General features: G+C 41.2%; 1 protein-coding gene across 1 annotated transcript in view; it reads right to left on the bottom strand.

The window, feature by feature from the left end:
- scn8aa (sodium channel, voltage gated, type VIII, alpha subunit a) overlaps window positions 1-17373 on the bottom strand; it is a 223578-nt gene that overhangs the window by 181376 nt on the left and 24829 nt on the right. The window lies entirely within an intron of this gene.

The raw sequence follows: 17373 nt of genomic DNA, 5'->3' as shown, positions 1-17373 counted from the left end.
AACTCAGACAGAACAATCGGAGAGAAAGAGTCTAACCAAATACCGGCATCACTGAAAGCAGCCAAAGATAACGATACATCTTTGGGATGGTTATGAGTCATTTTTTCTCTAATAGTCAAAATTTTGTTAGCAAAGAAAGTCATGAAGTCAATACTAGTTAAAGTTAATGGAATACTCAGCTCAATAGAGCTCTGACTCTTTGTCAGCCTGGCTACAGTGCTGAAAAGAAACCTGGGGTTGTTCTTATTTTCTTCAATTAGTGATGAGTAGAAAGATGTCCTAGCTTTACGGAGGGCTTTTTTTTATAGAGCAACAAACTCTTTTTCCAGGCTAAGTGAAGATCTTCTAAATTAGTGAGACGCCATTTCCTCTCCAACTTACGGGTTATCTGCTTTAAGCTACGAGTTTGTGAGTTATACCACGGAGTCAGACACTTCTTTAAAGCTCTCTTTTTCAGAGGAGCTACAGCATCCAAAGTTGTCTTCAATGAGGATGTAAAACTATTAACGAGATACTCTAACTCCCTTACAGAGTTTAGGTAGCTACTCTGCTCTGTGTTGGTATATGACATCAGAGAACATAAAGAAGGAATCATATCCTTAAACCTAGTTACAGCGCTTTCTGAAAGACTTCTAGTGTAATGAAACTTATTCCCCACTGCAGGGTAGTCCATCAGGGTAAATGTAAATGTTATTAAAAAATGATCAGACAGAAGGGAGTTTTCAGGGAATACTGTTAAGTCTTCTATTTCCATACCATAAGTCAGAACAAGATCTAAAATATGATTAAAGTGGTGGGTGGACTCATTTACTTTTTGAGCAAAGCCGATAGAGTCTAATAATAGATTAAATGCAGTGTTGAGGCTGTCATTCTCAGCATCTGTGTGGATGTTAAAATCGCCCACTATAATTATCTTATCTGAGCTAAGCACTAAGTCAGACAAAAGGTCTGAAAATTCACAGAGAAACTCACAGTAACGACCAGGTGGACGATAGATAATAACAAATAAAACTGGTTTTTGGGACTTCCAATTTGGATGGACAAGACTAAGAGACAAGCTTTCAAATGAATTAAAGCTCTGTCTAGGTTTTTGATTAATTAATAAGCTGGAATGGAAGATTGCTGCTAATCCTCCACCCCGGCCCGTGCTACGAGCATTCTGACAGTTAGTGTGACTCGGGGGTGTTGACTCATTTCAAAACAAAACAAAACAAATGAGGAACGAATGGGAGGAAACTGCAGTCAACGTCTGTGACCGAACTGTAAGAAACCGCCTAAAGGAAATGGGATTTACATACAGAAAAGCTAAACGAAAGCCATCATTAACACCTAAACAGAAAAAAACAAGGTTACAATGGGCTAAGGAAAAGCAATCGTGGACTGTGGATGACTGGATGAAAGTCATATTCAGTGATGAATCTCGAATCTGCATTGGGCAAGGTGATGATGCTGGAACTTTTGTTTGTTGCCATTCCAATGAGATTTATAAAGATGACTGCCTGAAGAGAACATGTAAATTTCCACAGTCATTGATGATATGGGGCTGCATGTCAGGTAAAGGCACTGGGGAGATGGCTGTCATTACATCATCAATAAATGCAGAAGTTTACGTTGATATTTTGGACACTTTTCTTATCCCATCAATTGAAAGGATGTTTGGGGATAATGAAATCATTTTTCAAGATGATAATGCATCTTGCCATAGAGCAAAAACTGTGAAAACATTCCTTGCAAAAAGACACAGTGTCAATGTCATGGCCTGTAAATAGTCCGGATCTTAATCCAATTGAAAATCTTTGGTGGAAGTTGAAGAAAATGGTCCATGACAACGCTCCAACCTGCAAAGCTGATCTGGCAACAGCAATCAGAGAATGTTGGAGCCAGATTGATGAACAGTACTGTTTGTCACCCATTAAGTCCATGCCTCAGAGACTGCAAGCTGTTATAAAAGCCAGAGGTGGTGCAACAAAATACTAGTGATGTGTTGGAGCGTTCTTTTGTTTTTCATGATTCCATATTTTTTTCCCTCTGCTTGGTCTAAAAAAGTAACTGTTACTGACTGCCACATTTTTTTTTTCCTGATTTCTTATAGTGTTTCTTAAAGCCAGAAAGTTGCCATTTGAAATGACTTTAGCTTTGTGTCATGTCTGTGATCTGCTTTTTTTCTACAAAATTAAACAACTGAATGAACATCCTCTGAGGCCGGTGATTCCATAATTTTTGCCAGGGGTTGTAAATTCGTACTGAGGCAGTACTTATGAAGTACGGATCTCCAAATTTAGCCCATGTTTTTGCAAGTAGACTGCACGCACGTGCAAGTACGGTGGGTTGTGACCACGGCTAACTTAGCAAAATGTGGAAAAAGTGAAGCGCTGTGACTACTTTCTGGATGCACTGCATACATTTGCAGGAGTATCATGGGATTATATACATAATGACCACATCACTTCAGCGTTTGCATATCTGAGTGGCTTTCCAGATGCACTGTAGAGACAGCATCAAGTGGTGGGTTTTACAATGACTTTGGAGGTGAAGAAGACAAACACAGCCAAGGGCAAAACAAGGATTAGGTGGTAGAAGTAGAAGGACAACTGTTTGCAATTTAGGGAGGAAATGTCTCAGGCCCTGGGTGGTGAAGAGATAAGTGACTGAACTACTGCACAAGTGGTAAGAGAGACCAGGAGGAAGGTACTTGGAATGACATCTGTACAGTGAAGACAAGAGACTTGATGGTGGAATGAGGAAAGTATAAATATGAAGAAGTTGTAGTAAATGAATTGGGATAGTCAGAGAGATGAAGAAAGTCGACAAGAGTAAAAGAAGATGCAGTGCAAAGTAAAAAGAGATTTGGTAAAAGCTAAGGAAAAGGAATACAGTAAAACTCACAACTAATGGATTCAGGTGGCCCAGTGAATTTTGTCCGTCATAACAGAAATCCTCTCAGCAGCCAGTCTGCTCTGTGTCAGCCTGATCCCATCAGATCTCAGAAGCTAAGCAGTGCAGGACCAGGTTAGTACTTGAATGGGGGACCTCTTCAAAACACCAGAGGCTGTGTGTGTTTCTCCAGGTGACACTGGAGTTGCGTCAGGAAGGGCATCCGGCGCAAAACCTGTGCCAAATACCAATGCGGATCTGGCTGTATCCGTTGTGGCGACCCCGAATAAAATGGGAGCAGCCAAATGGACAACAAAGTAATAGAAATCCTCTATATGTATAAAACTGACAAAATCTGCTATATGTATAAAATGGACAAAATCCGTTAAATGTACATAACAGATTAGTCCCCAGGACCAATTATCCTCACATATGTCCTTGATTAAATGCCTGACCTTGAATAGGGACCTGCCTCATTTAATGGCTGGGTCAACACTCTGAAAAAAATAAACACCTGCCTTAAATATGAGCCAGGCATTATGTGAATTAAAAAGATTACATTTGATCAATGTCTGCTGTGGAGTGGTACCTTAAAATCCTAAAGCATGATTCATGCTTCTACAACTCCATAACTCCGTGGACATGCAATAATGTTAAATGGACTGTATTTATATAGCACTTTTCCATCTGCATCAGACGCTCAAAGTGCTTCATAATAATGCCTCACATTCATCCCAGTGTGAGGGTGTGAGGCTGCCATAAAAGGTACTCACTACACACCAGAGGCAACTAGGGGATTAAGGACTTTGCCCAAGGGCCCTTAGTGATTTTCCAGTCAGGCTGTGATTTGAATCGAGGATCCTCTGGTCTCAAACCCAATTCTTTAACCACTAGACCATCACCTCCCCAACAACGGTGACGTGCGCGTGATCCTGTTCAAGTTCTATCACATTGGTGGGTGTCTTATTGCAATTTACGACAGTGGCTTTTTCTGGATCAATTAGGCCCTCAATGAGCTCCACTTTTTTTTACAATCATCAACCTCCAAACCAAAGGCACGGCTTTTCTCCAACTCCGTATTCTAAAGTTGGTCATATTTGCAGATTTTTCTGCTAAACGTATTTGATCCATGATCAAAATATAATCAGCGGGCGCACTGCAAAAATTATTAAAATATGACGTGAAAGGAAGGAGTGAAACTGGAAAAGTGAGATATAAATATGCCCCATGCTTCTACTGTGATGATATCAAATAAAGATTTCTTATTACTCTCAGAAGGGGCATATACGTATGTTCACCAATATTATCATTGTTTGTCCCATCACCCCCTCACAATAATACATGTTCCTTCTTTATCTTTTCGGCACTCAAATTTGATTACATTAGACAACAGTATTGCTACTCCTCTTTTCTGAGAATTGGAATGTGAGCTCTAAGTATTTTTGAAAGCATTTTTATTATTATTATTTCTCATGTTCTGTTTTTGATAAATGAGTTGCTTGTAGGAAATAAATCTGTCTTTTCCTTTTTAAGTTTGGTCATTATATTTGCTCTTTTGACTGGATTGCCTAAGTCATTAACATTCCAAGAAAGGAACTTAGTTTCCACTTTGTGGTGGTTCCCCACAGACTTTCAACTGAACACTCATGAACATATAACCTTTTCCAGAACAGCTTACTTGTTTTTAACTATATACAAAGAAAGTGACTTCCACAAAGAGAGATCGGCAACCCTCCTCTTCCACTGACTCTCTTTTTCTTTTGAGGGGAAAGCCTCATGTAATTAAAGCGCCCCCATCCAGTAATGAGATTTAACCCACGTAGGATTAATATACCCATACCAGTCCTCACAGCTGCATTTCAGTCCCTTTGAAGCCAACAGTTCTTTTATCTACAACCCTCCACAGCAAGCTGTATATGTAACTGGGCTTTAGCGGCTCTTAGTAAGTTATGTCATTCTCATATTCATTTTAAGTCAAGTTGATGCTGATGTAGATACTCATCCTGCATTGTTTATTTTGCACTGGAATTCTTGCAGTCGCACCCGTGCACATCTGCTGTCCTCCCCAATGTGATCCCTCCTGTTGCTTCTCTACGTCATGGTCATGGTGTGATTTCTCCGATGTTGATACCCACATTATCCACATCCAATTCACTCTCCCACAGGTCGCTGGTTGCCTCTTCTGCACTGCCATAGGTTTTCACCCCGTCAGCCCAGTGGATGTGCATTTTGTTGAGAGGTGTCGCAAAACGGATACCTTCTCTCCTTACGATCCTCTTGATGTTGAAAGATGCTTTAAGTTGTTGCGGCATCTTCACTTACTAGTCGTGGTCAAAATATGATGACGATGATGATGATGATGATTGTTTTCTTCTCCCATGCTTTTTACAATATCATCTCCTTCACTGTGAAGTGCTGGAAACTGAGGACGATAGATTTGTGAGACTGGCCAGGTTTTGGTTTTGGAGCTAAGGCCTGATGCGCACGTTCAATCTGGAGGTCAGAGTTATAAAATTCTTCATGGGGCCATTTGTCCATAAACTGTGCACCCTAGTCGCTCTTTGACTCTGCCTCCACTTGTATGCTATAATCCGTAGGTTATTCTGTATAGCCCTCAATTCCAGATAATCCAGTTTATCTATAATCATTTTCTATTCTTGTATTATTTCAAGCAGTGCACAGTTTGCTTCATGGCTCCATGACTGTATTTCCTCTGTGCACATCAGAGCAGTACGTACCTTCTCCTTTTGTTCCCCCGTGTCTGTGGTCATTTTTGCAAACTTCTGGTCAATGTTTTCTTTGAGTCCTCTCAGCTCGCTTCTCATTGGAGCTGTAACATCTTTGAAAGCTTTTAGGTCCATTTTCAGTTCCTTCTGCAGAGCTTGGATTTGTTTGCTAATGCTATCCAGGCTGCTTTGAAATGGTGCCATGTTAGCTTCAGGTGTCGAGTGAGTGTCTTTACATTGAATGTCCGGATTCTTTTTATTCTTCATTTTTGTGGAACCGCTGCTCATATTTTTAGTTTCAAGGTTTGTCGTGTGAAGGTTACCCGCCCTGGGGCAGCTTTGTTGAGATTTGGCGTTATATAAATTGAATAGAGTATTTGTAAAACACATTTACAGTGGGGAAAATAAGTATTTGACCCCCTGTCAATTTTGCAGGTTTTCCCACCTACAAAGAATGGACAGGTCTGTAATTTTTATCGTAGGTACACTTCAGCTGTGAGAGACAGAATCTAAAAAGAAATCCAGAAAATCACATTGTATCATTTTTAAATAATTAATTTGCATTTTGTTGCATAAAATAAGTATTTGATCCCCTAGAAAAACAGAGCTTAACAAGCGGTACAGAAACATTTGTCTGCCATTACAGAGGTCAGATGTTTCCTGTAGTTCTTGACCAAGTTTTCACACACTGCAGCAGGGATTTTGGTTCACTCCTCCATACAGATCTTCTCCAAATCTTTCAGGTTTGGAGTTTCAGCTCCCTCCAAAGATTTTCTATTGAGTTCAGGTCTGGAGACTGGCCAGGCCACTCCAGGACCTTTAAATGCTTATTACGGAGCCCCTCATTAGTTGCCCTGGCTGTGTGTTTGGGGTCATTGTCATGCTGGAAGACCCAGCCATGACCCATTTTCAATGCTCTTACTGAGGGAAGGAGGTTGTTTGCCAAAATCTCGCAATACATGACCCCATCCATCCTCCCTTCAATACGGTGCAGTCGTCCTTTCCCCTTTGCAGAAGAGCACCCCCAGAGTATGATGTTTCCACCACCATGCTTCACGGTTGGGATGGTTTTCTTGGGGTTGTTCTCATCCTCTAAACACGGTAAGTGGAGTTGACTCCAAAAAGCTCTATTCTGGTCTCATCTGACCACATGACCTTCTCCCATGCCTGCAACGGGCCTGGACATGTGCTGGCTTGAGCAGGGGGACCTTGCTGCCCTGCAGGATTTTAAACCATGACAGCATCATCCTTATCCCACAAAGTGAGATCTTGCATGGAATCCCAGACCGAGGGAGATTGACAATCATCTTGTGTTTCTTCCACTTTCTAATAAATAATCATAACAGTTGTTGTCTTCTACCAAGCTGCTTGCTTGTTGTCCTGTAGTCAATCCCAGCCTTGTCCAGGTCTACAGTTTTGTCCCTGGTGTCCTTAGACAGCTCTTTGGTCTTGGCTATGGTGGTCACGTTGGAGTGTGATTGACTGAGTGTGTGAACAGGTGTCTTTTATACAGGTAACAACTTCAAACAGGTGCAATTAATACAGGTAAAGAGTGCAGAATAAGAGGGCTTCTTAAAGAAAAATTAACAGGTCTGAGAGCCAGAATTCTTGCTTGTTGGTAGGGGATCAAATACTTATTTTATGCAACAAAATGCAAATTAATTATTTAAATATCATACAATGTGATTTTCAAGATTTTATTTTTTTTAGATTCTGTCTCTCACAGTTGAAGTGTACCTACGATAGAAACAGACCTCTCCATTCTTTGTAGGTGGGAAAACCTGCAAAACTGACAGGGGATCAAATACTTATTTTATGCAACAAAATGCAAATTAATTATTTAAATATCATACAATGTGATTTACAAGATTTTTTTTTTAGATTCTGTCTCTCACAGTTGAAGTGTACCTACGATAGAAACAGACCTCTCCATTCTTTGTAGGTGGGAAAACCTGCAAAACTGACAGGGGGTCAAATACTTATTTTCCTCACTGTAATTGCAGCAAATAGTAACTTGGGATTGCTGAATAAGTTAAACACAAAATTTGCTCCTTAGCCTCAGAAGTGACTGTGGGTTTGCAAAGAAAATTGCCTCATCTTGATATCATGTGTACTGTCACATGATCCAGACTGCACATCTGGACCTCCACCAGCGCTAACATTTGTTCTTAATCTTTATAACATGGATCATTCCATCAGCTTTGATGGTGATCAGCTGAAACTGAAACACTGTGAATAATTCTGCTAACAGACAAATGCCACTGATCATATGACCTCATGCAAATTGAGCATATGAAATTTTCTTATATGCATCTTTCGTTTCATCTTCCCTGTTTATAAGGAAGACTATTTTGTGTTAAAATCTCACAAATGAATCTTAAAAACAGCGTTGATCAAAGTGTGTGGGTAACTCTCTCTTCTGTTTTGCATTTTCAAAAACTCTTGTGCAACACCTTCTACAATGGAGATGTGCACAACATGGTTGTTGTACAACTGAAAGTGCACCAGTTAGCATCGGACAAGAACAGCATGACATTTCTGCTAAAGCACATGCAAAAGCCCCTTTCACCCTTCAAGTTGCATATGCTGCATATCTACTAATGCAGGAATGTCTGTGTTAGTTGCGCGTAGCAGGGGGGCGAAGCTTAAAGTGAGAGCACCAAGGAGCTGCAGCCAGACTGTAAAATGAGCAGATGTGCGCTCTGATTTTTCTTTTAGTATATATTTTTTCTTGTGCAGCGCATCGTCCATGAGTGGACGTGGAGATGTCCTCCGTGAGGAGTATACTGGATGTGGACATGTCCTGTCGCTGGCAATCAGTCTGTGAGCAGGACTTAATGGACTTTATTTAACACAGTCGTGAGAGAACCTGAGGAGGTGAACACGAGGAGCTGCAGCCAGGCTGCAATGAGCATTTTTTTTTTCTTTTAATTGTTTGTCTTTTAATCAAATGTGCTCTTTGAGCGGTGCAGTTTTACTGCATTGTGTACATGGTATAAAAAGTTTGACAACAATCCTGCATGATTTATAGCTCGGCATCAATGGAGCACAGCAGGAATCATACACTGGCGTCGGGTAGCATTATATTGTGTGGGTGTGGCATCCAGTCATGTTAAGTATCTTTAAGTTCAACTTGCGAGAAAACGACTGCATCCTGTGCTTGATGCCAAAAAACATTAAACATGTTTAACTTTTTTTCGGCTGTTTCGTGTCGCCCTTTGCGTCCCTCACGGTATTGTGGCGTTAAGTTGCATCAACTTGGCATCGCCATGACTCCGCATGACGCAACTCGAAGCAGGCCTAGTGTGAAAGGGGCTAAAACGCACACAGCATATATGCATGTGTTTGCATGACAAACACAAACACACAGATACTTATGTACTAATGCATGAACAAACACTCCAAACATGAACAAACCCACAATAACCTCAACCAATAATTAGGCACATGCTTTAGGACGCCCTCGCCTGTACATATGGGGAGTCTCTTTTGCAAGAATGAACTGCTGCAAAGCTAATGAAAATTTCATAATCCAGATCTGCGCAAAGAGGGGAGGGAGGAAGGGCGGGAATGATGGAGAGATAGAGAGCAAGAGAATCAGGTAGCAGACTGAAAGTGAAGCAGGGCGGCGGGAGACTGAAGGGGAGGGGGATGGGTGGGAGAAGGAAAAGCAAGAGAAACTCCAGCCATCAGGCACTGCTGCAACATCTGCATGCATGAAGCTGCAGTTGTGGTTCAGCATTTCATCCGCTGACAGTGACGTGGCTGCCAAGAGGTGCTCGAACCTGTTCAGTTGACCATCGTCACGTCTTTTTTCTGTTGCTACACTTTATGATATATGTAAGGTGTGTTTAGGTTTGTCAGGGAAAATCTGCTTTCTGTGTCCTGAGGATTAAACATGTTACGGCAGTATTTCTGTGACAATGAGTCTTTTGTTAAGGTTCTGATTGCTGGAGCCGTAGTGAGATAGAGCACAGACAGTGTGTCATTCATTTCATCCCTTCATCCCTGTCCTCGCTTCATCGCTCCCTCCCGCTCTCTCTCTCTCTCTGTCTCCTTGAAAACCGGCCTTGTATGTCTACATCTGTACACTCAGGCCAGACTCAGGTCTGGTTCCCCTCACTGGAGCCCAGCTAGGTGGGGAGGGCTGGGTGCTGCATCATGACCTGCATGACCCCAGTCTCAGCCACAACAAACTCCAACACAAGATTCACTATGAATAAGATTATTAATTCTCCACACCTCTGTCCTGATAAATCCAGAACAAGGCTGCCTCATCTGAAAGAAGCTCAGAGAAACGCGCCTCCATCAAGGTCACCACCTGATCTGACGTCATGGCTGTTCAAGCCGCCAGAACCAAAGCAGCATCAGCTCCCTTTGGCTTCAGGAGGAGACTAGATTGAGAGCCATAATTAGATTTGCCTAAAGATGAGAGCTGCTGGTGAAAAGAGGCAATACACAAGCAGCACAAAGAAGTGCACGCAACCCGTGCATTTCTAAAAGCAACTTATCTGTGTGGGAAAAGTGAATTTATAATCGCATCAGCTGAATCGTGTTTTCTCCTCGTGCACTGGGCTGGTGCATTGCATAACTGTCAGCATGTTTAAAGAATATGACGTGTCTACCTGAAAAGGTTTGTTATCAGAACAAACCCATCAGTTAATAATCATCGCTAAACAGACCCATTGTCTTGTTTTCCATCTCATATGTCACATATTTTAAGGTATAGAACTGATAGTGCAGCAGATAAGAGAATATTTAGAGAGGAATCCTGCAAATGGTGATAAAAGCATCAAATTTGGCAGAAATAGTCCTCAGACAATCCTCTTTTGAAAAAACTGATTGGCCACTTGAATTTTCAGTTGGCGTCCAAGTAGGGGTCAATTGAAGAATTACACAGGAGTCAAAATTAAAAGATGCTCCAATCATATTGAAACCTATGCCACATTATTTGCCTGATCAGAAAGATTCCTAAAAGGTATGGTTTGGATGGTCTGTAACTGAATTCTATGGAGTTATGGGATAAAAACAGAATGGTGACAAAGGTCAGTGTCGGTTTGTACAGGGGTTAAAAGTTAAAGTTGCTCCAATTTTGGTAAAAAGTGATGCAAATTACTAGTTGAGTTAACATGGTTTTAAAAAGGAATAGTTTGGACCATGTATCATCCTTACGTATCACGTTACGGGGTAACATATGTCACATGTCATAGAATTCAATAGATGTAGACCTTGTTTGACCTTTACTTTGGAGACCAAGCATTCAACACTGTCAAAACTATTCCATTTATTAATCTTATTAGCTCAACTAATAATTTGCATTACTTTTTACCAAAACTGGAGCAACTTTAACTTTTGACCCTTGTACAAAATGAAACTGAGCTTTGTCATCATTCTTGCTGTTTTTATCCCGTAACTCCATAGAATTCAGTCACAGATAGTCCAAACTATACCTTTTTGGAATCTTTATGATCATTCAAATAATGTGGAATATTTTTCAATATGATTGGAGCATCTTTTAATTTTGACCTCTGTGTAATTCTTCAATTGACCCCTACTTGACCACCGATTGAGGAGTGTCTAAGGAGTATTTCTGCTGAATTTTATGCTTTTATCATCATTTGCATGATTGTTTCACTTATATGCTGCACTATGAAGGCAAACGATGCAAATTCTGAACAGTGCAGAAGTATTAAACGTCACATGTGATCAGAAGAAGCCATTTTATTATGTAAACCTTTGTTAAAAATAGATAACTAAAGATATTACAATAGCAGAAGACTTGAACAAATTGTTCAAGAACAGGGTCACACTATCATGCACGAGCTGCTACTGTACAAGGATTTTCCAAATTAAATTTCATCATTCCTGCACCTTTGTGTCAAACTCTTTGCATTTTCTTGCCAAAGCTAGTTGGCAAGAAGGGGCTTGTCTTGCAAGTTTTTGTCAACAGCTGAACATGATGAGGATATTCAGGGAACAAACTCAAGGTCATCCACCTAAACAGAGCAGCTGTCCTCATGCACAAACCCAAGAGAAACACGTCTTCATTTAGATAACCAGAGTCCCCTCCGCCTCCCGCTGCCTCTCTGCTCCTTCCAGATTAATTTTTGAACAATTACTGAAGTCTGTGGACTGGAACAACAGTATTTCAGCATTTGGTGCTTCTGACCTTTTCCCCAGCGCCATGTGAGCTATCGCAGGCACAGAATGACCCGCTCCCCACCTCAACGTCTCTGCTTGCTCATTTTCAAATGGTGTTTGAGGGAGAAAACATAATTACATTTTGGAACCTAATCATGAAATGATGACACAGTGCATCCAGCAAGTATTCACAGCACCTCAGTTGTTCCATATTTTGTTATGTTCCAGCCTTATTCAAAAATGAAGGAAATTCATATTTTCCCTCAAAATTCTACTCACAGCACCCCATAATGAAAACATGAAAAGGTTTTTATGAGAAAACCCTCAAGTCTTTTGAACATGATGCCACAAGCTTGGTGCAACTATCTTTGGGCAGTTTTGCCCATTCCTCTTTGCAGAACCTCTTAAGCTCCATCAGGTTGGATGGGAAGCATCGGTGCTTAGGGTCATTGTCTTGCTGAAAGATTAACCGTCGCCTCAGTCTGATGTCAAGAGCACTCTGAAGCAGGTTTTCACCTAGGATGTCCCTGTACATTGCTACATTCATTTATCCTTCAATCCTGACTAGTCTTCCAGTTCCTGCCGCTGAAAAACATCCCCACAGCATGATGCTGCCACCACCATGCTTCACTGTAGGGATGGTGCCTGGTTTCCTAAAAATATGATGCCTGGCATTCACGCCAAAGAGTTCAATCTTTGTCTCATCAGACCAGAGATTTTGTTTCTTGTGGTTTGAGAGTGCCATTTGGCAAACTCCAGCTGGGCTATATATATATATATATATATATATATATATATATATATATATATATATATATATATATATATATATATATATATATATATATATATATATATATACACAAGGTCTATTAGAAAAGTATCCGACCTTATTTTTTTCAAAAACCAAATATGGATTTGAATCACGTGTGATTGCGTCAGACAAGCTTTAACCCTCGTGCGCGTGAAAATTTTACGGGCTTCACAGAGAATAAGGACTGTTACTACAGCTTTAAGGACAGCTTTAAGGACAGCTTTAAGGACGCTCAGCGCGCCGCGCTCCGTGCCACCATTGAGAGCCACAAGCCACCGGATCATTTCTAAACGGATGGCTCTGTGGAGCTGGGACCGTCGTGTGCACTTTCTCTGGTTATCACAAGAGCTGGACATCAATGATTTTCCTGCAGATTTCACTTTTAACAAGAGATTTTGTCATGGAAAGCCGAGCGGAGGCTTCGCGCGTCACGATGGATTCGCTACTGGAGCGAGACAAAACCACCTCCGTTTTGGTCTCACAGGACGGCTTTGAGATGGTGTTCAGACAGCTGTCGGTGGTTTTTCCATCGAGTGATTATCCGAGAAATTGTGGATGTGCCTGGACATGCCAGAACATGTCCCGTGAAGCTTCATCATGGCGTTGCTGTGCGCCATGCGGCACCGCCGCGATGCGCGAAGCCTCCGCTCCTCTTTCCATGACAAAAACTCCTGTAACAGTGGAATGTGCCGTTCATTTCCAAACTGGACGCTGTGTTTTATCCGGGATGTCGTATGACTAGCACAGGAATTGTGAAAAGATGTGGACATCAGCACTTTTTCAGCACATTGAAACAGACGTGCGGAGGAATTCCGCGCATCGCGGCGGTGCCGCATGGCGCAAAGCAACGCTGTGATGAATCCTCATGGGACATGTTCTGGCATGTCCAGGCACATCCACAATTTCTCGGATAATCACTTGATGGAAAAACCACCGACAGCTGTCTGAACGCCATCTCAAAGCCGTTCTGTGAGACAAAAACGGAGGTGTTCCTTTGTCTCACTCCATCAGCAAATCGGTCGTGACGCGCGAAGCCTCCGCTCGGCTTTCCATGACAAAATCTCTTGTTAAAAGTGAAATCTGCCGGAAAATAGCTGATGTCCAGCTCTTGTGATAACCAGAGAAAGTGCACACGACGGTCCCGGCTCCACAGAGCCATCCATTTAGAAATGATCCGGTGGTTTGTGGCTCTCGATGGCGGCACGGAGCGCGTCGCGCCGAGCGTCCTTAAAGCTGTCCTTAAAGCTGTAGTAATAGTCCTTATTCTCTGTGAAGCCCGTAAAATTTTCACCAAAAGCCAGATAAATTTTTCAAATGGTTTCCAGCTGCCTGTCTCTAACAGTTTCTGAAAAAAGTCTGATGGAAAAAAAGCCCAAATCATTCCGCCATTTCCTGACAATGAAAATCCGCCGAGGGTGCTGGACCACTCCTCACTCAAAGCCTGCTCACAAGCGAATGACGCAACCGACAGGCGTGGAAAAACTCACGCATGTGCACGAGGGTTCAAGCTTGTCTGACACAATCACACGTGATTCAAATCCATATGGTTTTTGAAAAAAATAATAAGGTCGGATACTTTTCTAATAGACCTCGTGTGTATATATATATATATATATATATATGTGTATATATATATATATGTATATATATATATATACGAGGTCTCTTAGATAATAAACCGACCCTTTTATTTTTTTTTTAACTATATGGATTTGAATGACATGCGATTACACCAATCATGCTTGAACCCTCGTGCGCATGCGTGAGTTTTTTCACGCGTGTCGGTGACGTCATTTCCCTGTGGGCAGGCCTTGAGTGAGATGTGGTCCCGCCCTCTCGGCTGAATTCCTTTGTTTCACACGCTGCTCGAGACGGCGCGCGTTGCTTTATCAAAATTTTTTCTGGACCTGTGAGGAATATCCGAGTGGACACTATTCGAGAAATTAAGCTGGTTTTCTGTGAAAAGTTTAACGGCTGATGAGAGATTATGGGGTGTTTCTGTCGGTGTAAGGACTTCCCACGGAGCGGGACGTCCTGCAGCGCTTCCAGGCGCTGTCGTCGGCCTGTTTCGAGCTTAAAACATCCTAATTTAAGGCTTAATTCACCCAGGACATCGTGAGAGAACAGAGAAGATTCAGAAGAGGCCGGCATGAGGAATTTATGCGGACATTCCACTGTTTAAGGACATTTTTTTAATGAAAGACGTGCGCGCAAATTCGGCGAGTCGTTTCCGTGACGACTCGGCAAATCTGTGTGCGCCGCGACAGGAAAAACACCTCCGTGTTGAAAACCATTTGTAGAATTCAGGCGGCTTTTAATGGCTTTCAACAAGTGAGTAACTGAGAAATTGTTTAACAGCTTGGGCATGTTCCAACTTGCCCGTTAAGATTTCCAACGGAGGTGTTTTTCCTGCCGCGACCCCCCGCGGTCGGGTCCAGCCCGACATGCGACTCTGCCCGCACGTTCTTTCATTACAAAATGACCGTTAACAATGGAATGTCCGAATAAACTCCTCATGCCGACTTCTTCTGAAAGTTCTCTGTTCTCTGACGACTTACTGCGTCAACAGAGCCTGAAATGTGGAAGTTTTCAACTTGAAACCGTGAGACGCTGCCGCCTCGAAGCGCAGATCGCCGTCAGGCGCCGTGGACCGTCCTTAAAGCGACACTACCAGACCAAAATCTCTCATCAGCCGTTAAAATTTTTACCGAAAACCAGCTGAATTTATTGAATGGTGTCCACTCAGTTGTGCCTTACAGTTTTGAAAAAAATTTTATCAAACAAAGCAACAGTCTCTGAGCCATTCCTAAACAATGAAAAAAATCGACGAGCGGGTGGACGACTCCTCACTCAAAGACTGCCCACAGGCGAATGACGTAACTGACAGGCGTGAAAAAACTCTCGCATGCCCACGAGGGTTCAAGCATGTCTGATGTAATCACACGTGATTCAAATCCATATGGTTTTTGAAAAAATAATAAGGTCGGATACTTTTCTAATAGACCTCGTATATGTGTATATATATATATATATATATATGTATATATATATATATATATATATATGTGTGTATGTATATATATATGTGTGTGTGTATATATATATATGTGTATGTATATATATATGTGTGTGTGTATATATATATGTATATGTATATATATTAGGGGTGGGCAAACATAAAAAATCTTAATCGCATTAACTCAATGACTTTCTGTGATTAATCATAATTAATCGCATGGTATATGTGAAACCCAAAAATGAACTCAAAAGCCGCTTAAAAGCAGTTTTATTTGAAAATGTAAATGAACATTGCATAAATTTGAAAATGTAAATTTCAACTGAAACACACTAATGAAATCAAATATAAAACCACTGGCAGGTCATTTGTTATCCTGTTTCATATCAAAATAACAATATTCATGTCCATGACTAAATGTACTAAAACAAATACGTCACAATTGTACACATACCACAATTTGATATGTGTACAATTGTGATGTATTTGTTTTAGTATATTTAGATTTTGTTGTGATTTGGCACTTTATAAGCCGATTAAAGTAAATAAATATGAATTTGGTCACTGGATCCTTAAACTTTGTACATAATGAACTCTATATGGTGAATCCTTGATCTCTGGACATAAATAAGAATAAACAAAATCTGTAGTTTTTGTCAAAAGCATTTCCTTTCAGACATTGGCATGAATGTCTTTCCATATATCTGAGCTGAGCTTACAGCTGCTGTGCTTCACTTCAGGATGTAATTTGAAAAGAAAATACAGCACGTTTCATTTTGGGAGGAAAAAAAACATTTTAGTCGATTGTAGTTTCTTCTCTGCATTACATTTGGAAAGAGGTGTCATTTTATTTAAAGCGGCGATTCATTTTGAAGTTATTAATTCCGACCGGACTCTGTTTCAGCCGCGCAGCGTTTCGAGCTGTGTGAACGGAACGGAGGACGATTCTCGTTTCTTGACAGCAACAAGACAAGAGTCCCAGTTAGTGACTTTAATCCACACAAAAGTGACTGACGATATTTTAATGGCTTTGCAAGGGGTTAAGAAGCGGCTTGCCATTTCTGAAGAGCAGTGAATCAAAGAACCAACAAGCTACTGGATCAAAGCATTGCTTCAATGGTTCATGGTTTCAAAGTGGAGCCGCGCTGCAGAAATAGTTTATTACAGACCAAACCCTGAATATCTGACTTTATTTGTACGTCCGTATGACTCTAAAACTCAGAAAAATCCGTATAATTTACGGACTATAGGTTGACATGAAAACCACCGAAAGCTGTGTTCACCGCGGGGACACGTTCGGCTATTCGAGATTATTCAAGATTTTTTTTTTTTATCAATGACGAACGATGCGTAAAAAAAATTTGACCGATGCAGCTGCATCGGTCCAAACCGGTCTGGATCCGGGCCTGATCCTGTAGAACTTTGCACCCAAAATGTCCATTCAAAAGTTCGGCGTCTTTCTGCATTTTGTTTTGTTGTGCATTGCATAGCCTGTACTTTTCTCGATCCTCGTGTCGTTTTCTGTGTGAACTCAGCTATCAGCAGGAAGCAGCAGCGTAAGCTCGCCCCCGACCGACGCTTTCAAAATAAAAGGCAACGAGCAACAGTCATAAAAGGCTAAAAAAAACAAAACAAAAAAACAAAAACAAAAAACGCAGCGTTAAGGGGAGGAACACAATTGTCGGCGATAATGACCTCAATAATTAACGCAACGTTAGCGCGTTAACGTTGCCCAGCCCTAATGTGTATATGTATGTATATATATATATATATATATATGTATGTATATGTATGTATATATA

Source organism: Thalassophryne amazonica, chromosome 6 (assembly GCF_902500255.1).
Source record: "Thalassophryne amazonica chromosome 6, fThaAma1.1, whole genome shotgun sequence".
NCBI classification, from domain to species: Eukaryota; Metazoa; Chordata; class Actinopteri; order Batrachoidiformes; family Batrachoididae; genus Thalassophryne; species Thalassophryne amazonica.
Note: the sequence above shows the minus strand (reverse complement) of the source record. Positions and strands in the feature narration are given on the sequence as shown.